The sequence below is a fragment of the Rhamphochromis longiceps genome, linkage group LG3, assembly GCF_057381845.1.
Source record: "Rhamphochromis longiceps isolate RC_006_pf linkage group LG3, R_longiceps_female_GT1.1, whole genome shotgun sequence".
Lineage (NCBI taxonomy): Eukaryota > Metazoa > Chordata > Actinopteri > Cichliformes > Cichlidae > Rhamphochromis > Rhamphochromis longiceps.
In genome coordinates this window covers 27561713-27567797 of record NC_140559.1, presented here as the reverse complement: position 1 = coordinate 27567797, position 6085 = coordinate 27561713, and positions in this window count along the sequence as shown.

The window sequence follows — 6085 nt, the reverse complement described above, 5'->3', positions numbered from 1 at the left end:
ATCTCCTCGGACTACTCTCACACTCCTTGTTCCTCTCTGCATGGTTTGATAAGGAGTGAAGAAAAAAGAGGGAAAAAAGAGGGAAAAAACAAAAAGAACTGTGCCTTTTTTGTGTGTGTGTAGTTTTTTAAACTGGCTGTATCCCACTGCTGCCACCAATTGTCATGATCCAAGCAGCCAGGAATACACAGGCACAAATGTAATCTTCAAAAAAATGGGTTTTATTATACCCCAAAAAGGACAAGATGATTACAAAAATTCAAAATAACAAAAATAAACTTTTTAAGAACCAAGTGGGCCCATAAAAGAGGTTAACTTAACAGAACGCTACTCAAAAGCCACTTAACAAAAACATAACTCAACAAACTGACCTGCCCAAATGAGAAACAGCTCCAGTTATATAGCAAATGAATAAACCATTATATACACCAAAGGTGAAAACTAAAGAGATAACAGCTAACCATCATTCAAGAAGAACCCCATTCCCCCTGCATGATCACAATAGATGGTCCAGTCCACTTTATTGGCTTCTGCATTTAAACCAGCTCCACCCTCAGCCCCCTCTTTCAGCCAAACCAGGAAGGACTGGAGCGGAGGTCAGGTAACTCAGAAAGAGCAAAAATATAATCAATATAACATATACCTATATAAAATAACAAACAATGCAAAGCAAAGTCCATGCCAGTAGTGATGGGCAGATGAAGCCTCATGAAGCACTGAAGCTTTTCATCCAATTGGTTCACCCCAACGCAAAGCTTCTTGAAGCTTCATTTGCTCTAGTAGGACACCTACTGGACGTAAAAATATTCGTTGGCATGAATTTGAAGAGTGTGGCATTTTGCACACAGCCTGTAAATGTCAACAACAAAAGGAGTGTGTAAAACATCTATATTGTAGTGATGGCAGTATACTGTGTATATTTATGCTGGCAGTATGGAAAATGATTATTTGGAAATGCTTAAAATGGAAATGATCATATACTGTGAGGTGAGGTGTGGACAGTGGTTGTGCTTTTGTTTTGTTTTTGTTGTTTTTTTTTTTTTTGTTTTTTTTTTCTTTTGCCAAACCTTCAGAGGTAAGATATTTTTTAATCTTCTCATCATTATAGTTTTGGCCTTTTTTTTTTTTTTTTTTTATAGGACAGGGGGACAGAATGAAAGAAAGAGAGGGAGAGAAAGAAAGAAAGAAAACCAAAGGGGAGAAGAGACGGTGAGAAGGGGGGGAAGAGAGAAAAAAACAAACAAACAAAAAAAACAAAACTCCTGGGTCACCTGTATGGAGAAAAAAAAAACAGAGGAGACAGCAAACAACAAAGAGCAACATAATAATAATAAAAAAAAAAGCACCATCACAATAAACTAGCTAGCCGTAGATATCAATAGTTACTAAATAATAAACGATATTGTGCAGCACGCAAGATAGACAGCGCACAGTGTGCTTTGAGGCAGCAGCCAAGAAAGCTGTAGTCCGCGTCTGTGAATACCCATGTGTACACCTGTGTGCATACCTGTGTGGATCAGCATGCTTGCATTTCAAAGGTTTCTCCATGTAATGATCTGCTAGGGAGTGTGGGGAGCCACAGCCCTGTCCTTTATGGTATCAAGCAGGTATGGAGGAGATCAAAACTCCAGACATCCAGAGGCCCCCAGAACACAAGAGACCAAGGAAGACCCACAGAGGGGCAGCCGCGCCACTGTCCCAGTAAGAGCTAAGGAGAGTCCCAGATGAGGGCTCACTCAGCAGCCACCGAGCAGAAGCCAGGGGGAGTTGCAGTGACGCGCCCGTGAGCTCCGCCGGCCCCCAGCTGCGCCTGAGTGACCGAGCCCCAGGCCAAGAGGCCGGGGGCACCCCACCTCCGAAGTGGCCCGAGCGAGCCCCAATAAGCGGCCGCCAAGGAGTGAGTCGGTGTGTACCCGGACGCCCACCCCCAGATACAAAGAACCACCAACGCACCGACACCTGAGGGAGTCCGCCACCGGCAGGGGAAGTGGTGGTGGGTGGAGATAGGCCTCCAAACCTTGGAGGGCCCGAGATGTCCCCAGAGAGGTGGCGTCTGATACCCAACCTGACATATAGACACAGACATACAGGCACACACAGACACAAACATCCATTCCCACCCTCATGCTCTCATGTGCACTTCACACTCAACCGACGTGGAGACAGACATAAAGAGATGCTGTATACACGATCACACTCCCCAAGCATACTCTACAAACCGGGTCTAGGTACTCTTGCCCCTGGAGGGGGGAACCGCACCCAGACCCAGGTGGTGTTACCCTTTTCCCTGCGGTGGGGAGAGGCAGACCGCCCCAACTCCGCAGCAGCAGGGAGGCCCCACACCCCAGACCGCAGCCGGACGGTCAACTCCTCCTAGCCCCCCCGCTCCAGCAGGCCGCAGAGAACGGGGGTGAGAGAAGACTCCAAACCTCCCTCCACCCGCTCATTGTAGTGTTGATGCATGTGTGTTCTAAGGTGCAATTAAAACCCAGGAGGGCATGGAGCTACCTGCCAGAGAGCAGCAGGTAAGCGCATAGTTGTGCTTTTGTAACATTGAGGCAAGGACAGTGATTAGTGTTTAGGGGACACATCATTGGTTTTTATTTAAAAACAACAGTTTCTCCACTGTGGCAGGTCGTAGGCGATTTCTTTTTTTTCCAAACGGTCTCTAACTCTCTCCAAACTGTCTCTAACTCTTACTAACCGCAGCTCTCCATCAAACGCCCACATTTTGAATGGGGTCTGAGGGGTTTATATCGCTGTCATAGCTCGCGGCAAAGTTCGAACCGCTTCCTGAACCAGTCACGTGGTACAGCCGGGCAGCGAGGCTTCGGACGTCATCATTTTCAGCTCCTCCCATAAATGAAGCAAGCCTCGATACGCGCTTCGCGGAAACGCCCCCTCCATTACTCGACACACGCTTCGAAGCCTCGATACAGAACGTCACATCACTACATGCCACCATTTGGGCTATAGCTTAGTGCTGTCATGCATTACAGGTAAACTCAAAATATCAAATTAGTTAACTTATGATCACAGAAGCTTTAGAGCATAACGTAAACATAAGACAAAAGACCAAATGAATATTACCTAAGTATCTCAATTGTGTGGTTGCATGCATCCATCACAGTGACCTTGGCTTTACTAAGGTGACTTCTGTTTTGCCTGCTTTTTAGAATATACACTTACAATGCTTTGGTCTTTATGCTCAGTAAAACACCATCTGTATATCCATTTGTTTATATATGTGTGACACATTCCTTCTTGCATAAAGGTGCAGAAGAGCACAAATTCTCTTATACTTTTTAATAACAATGATCACTAACATTGCACACAGTGAACAGAACTGTTAGATAAGAATTTGATTATCAAAAGGTCTTTCCTTGTATGATTATTAAAAGGGAGAGGGATTAGTAACAGAGGGAAAGATTTTACTTCATCTTTTTTTCAGTTTTATGTTAAACTAAACCTAGTGTTCAGTTCTTTCGCTTGTTTAAATTTAGACAGATTTATCATCGCACTCTCATATACACTTTTGTTGTTGATGCAACATAAATGTGCATCAATAGGTATGTTATGTGTCTTTGTACATTCTGATTTTGTGTGTGACATCTTCTTTTGCGCATGCGGGGCGCTTTGAGCATTCACACTAGAGCGCATTTGCTATCGCATTTTATTTGTAGTGTGAACGAGCAGACAAAAAAATCGGATTTGATCAAAAAATCGGAATTGAGCATTAAGACCTGCAGTGTGAACGTAGCCATAGACACAGACATACAGGCACACACAGATACAAACATCCATTCCCACCCTCATGCTCTCATATGCACTTACTCCACACTCAACCAACGTGGAGACAGACATAAAGAGACGTTGTACACACGATCACACTCCCCAAGCGTACTCTACAAACCGGGTCTAGGTGCCCCCGCCCCTGGAGGGGGGAACTGCACCCAGACCCAGGTGGTGTTTCCCTTTTCCCTGCGGTGGGGGGAGGCAGACCGCCCCGACTCCGCAGCAGCAGGAAGGCTCCACACTCCAGACCACAGTCGGACGGCCAACTCCTCCTCCTAGTCCTAGCCCCCCTGCTCCAGCAGGTCGCAGAGAATGGGGGTGAGAGAAGACTCCAAACCTCCCTCCACCCGCTCATTGTAATGTTGATGCATATGTGTTCTAAGGTGCATTTAAAACCCAGGAGGGCTTGGAGCTACCTGCCAGAGAGCAGCAGGTAAGCGCATGGTCCCTCCTGCTAGCCCTCAATGTCTACGTGTATTTAAAATTGAGAGGTGGGCAACGATGCCAGGGGTGGGGTGTACACCCTGATGGTACTTTGGACTCCGTGTATCGTGCCCACCCCCAAGATCCTATATGTATGTATAATGAGAGTGTGAGTAATGTTAATGTCTAAGTTGTGGGATAAAATTGAGGCACAGGCAGCCAGAAGGGGACAGAAGGGGGGATGCCTTCCCTGCACCCTGGTGATACACCTTTACCCCAAGGCCCTGCATGTGTGGGTGATTGTGGTGGAGCGGGAAAAGGGAGGCAGCTGGAGATGGGGAGGGAAGGAAGGGAGGGGCAAGTGACCCCTCCCTGGGGCCAGCTCCCCCGCTGACCCCAGTAGGCAACCCCATACTCTGCAACCCGCCAGGGAAAGGGGGGCCCTAGTTCGGCAGCGCCGCCTGGCCCCGCAGAGCCCAGGACAGCCCACCCGACCCCACCACAGAGAAAACTGCACCCACCCGTCATCCACTCATGTTCCAGACTACACAAGACAATAGACGCCCAGGCTGAGATCTTCCTCCACCTCTGCCGTATCTCCCCCTCCTGCAGAGTGAGTTCCCGAAGAGAGGAGACCTCCTGCAAGGCCTTGTATGGTTGATGAAGAGAATGTGCATTAAAGGATACGCTGTGGAATTGACAGTACCAGTATGATCGTGTATCCTTCCTACTATCCTGCTAAGGTTTCTACCGACTATTCTCAACCACTGAACACAACCCAACATTACAAGTGGCAAGAGGGACTCTCCCTCTCAGATCATTTCATACACCTTAATGAGGAACATTTTATGCTTCCATCATAGCTAAATGAGCCCTCGTTAATTTGGTCATATTTGATTCATGTCCTGAGATTCATCTATTCAACAAAAGATGCAAAACCAAAATATTTTCTAGATGTAGTAATCTCTAAATAATTTGTCAAACAGAGCAACCTCAGCCTCATTTCAAATAATAAGTTTAAAAGACATTATCGAGCATTTTTAAGTAGAAATAACTTTATCTTTCTTCATCACAAGCTAGCTGTTGTCTGTAAAAAGGCCTTTAATCAAAGTTCTAGAATAAACCAGTAAAGTGTAATTATCAAAAATAACCCAGTGATTTTTAGAGTGTTGGAATTCACTTTTTGCTTACCATGTTTTATTTCATAGTAGAGGAGAAATCAGTGATATCTGATCAGATCACAGTCTAGTTGAAAATGCCAGTTTCAGAAGAATATTGTGGCTTCTTCTGAAGCGTATCTTCTACACAAACAATTGGGTAAAATTTTGGCCCAATATTTGATCAAAGCTAGCGAACCTATGACCCAATAGAACTATTCAAGCCAGGGAGTTAATTAAAGAACCCAGCACATCGCCAACCCAACTCTTGAGTCACGACTTTTAAACCAACATTTAAACTAATAACCTACGACTTTTACCCAGAAGTTGTTATAAAAGTAACCTAGCATGGTTTTATTATGTATTTGCAGAGGTTTTGTAAAAAAAAGTTCAGTTTGTGTGTAGAGGTTTGTGAAAAGGGTGCAAGGTTGTATCTTAACAAGTATGACAATGTACAAAAGCTTTAGCAAAATATTTGGTTATTTCTGAAATTTAGCACTATTAGGTGAAATTACAATTTTGGGAAGAGGGAAGCAAAGGAGGGGAGACTTATTTAAAGAGAGACCTCATCATGTGTGTGTTTTTGTGTGTGTGTGTGTCTAATTGTATGCTCGTGTGTGCTCATGCCATCAAAAGCAAGAATTAGATGGAGGACACAGAAGCAAACAGCATCAGATTAAAAAGATTAAAGTAATTTCAAGAGAAATTAG